Raw genomic sequence first — 533 nt, 5'->3', positions numbered from 1 at the left:
GCACTGACTTAACATCCACTATCGTTATTCAGGTTCTAAACCAGATCTTTACGCTCTTTGGATACCCATAATACATTCACACGGATAGAGGAACATCTTTCTTACCAAAAGAACTGCAGGATTTCCTTCATTTAAATTGGGTCCTGTCGAGATGGGTTATTTTCTTAACTATTTTGCTTGTCCAGAAGGCATCGACAATGCGTGTTCAGTTTATAAAGATAAGGTAGCTGACAAGGAAGATGACTAGATAGGATGAGACTAACGAGTGACGCCCGTTATGTCCTGGAGGATCTGACTCGGCCTACCGGGTACAATGCCGGTAAACACGAGGGAGGAATGCAGACCTGAAGGGTAGCTAGCCTGCAGAGTCAGCTAGCGTCCTGCCGGGTACTATTCCGACAGAGACGAAGGAGGAATGTAAGTCCGGAGGTAGCTAGCCGCCGGAGCCTACGAAGGAATATCAAGTAGAGGAGGGAGATCATGTGAAGAATAACCACAGAATAACCATTTTGAAATCAGAATAGAATATAAAC

Source organism: Halyomorpha halys, unplaced genomic scaffold, assembly GCF_000696795.3.
Source record: "Halyomorpha halys isolate HHAL.00 unplaced genomic scaffold, Hhal_1.1 Scaffold695.1, whole genome shotgun sequence".
Classification (NCBI taxonomy): Eukaryota; Metazoa; Arthropoda; class Insecta; order Hemiptera; family Pentatomidae; genus Halyomorpha; species Halyomorpha halys.
This window is presented reverse-complemented; position numbering follows the sequence as displayed.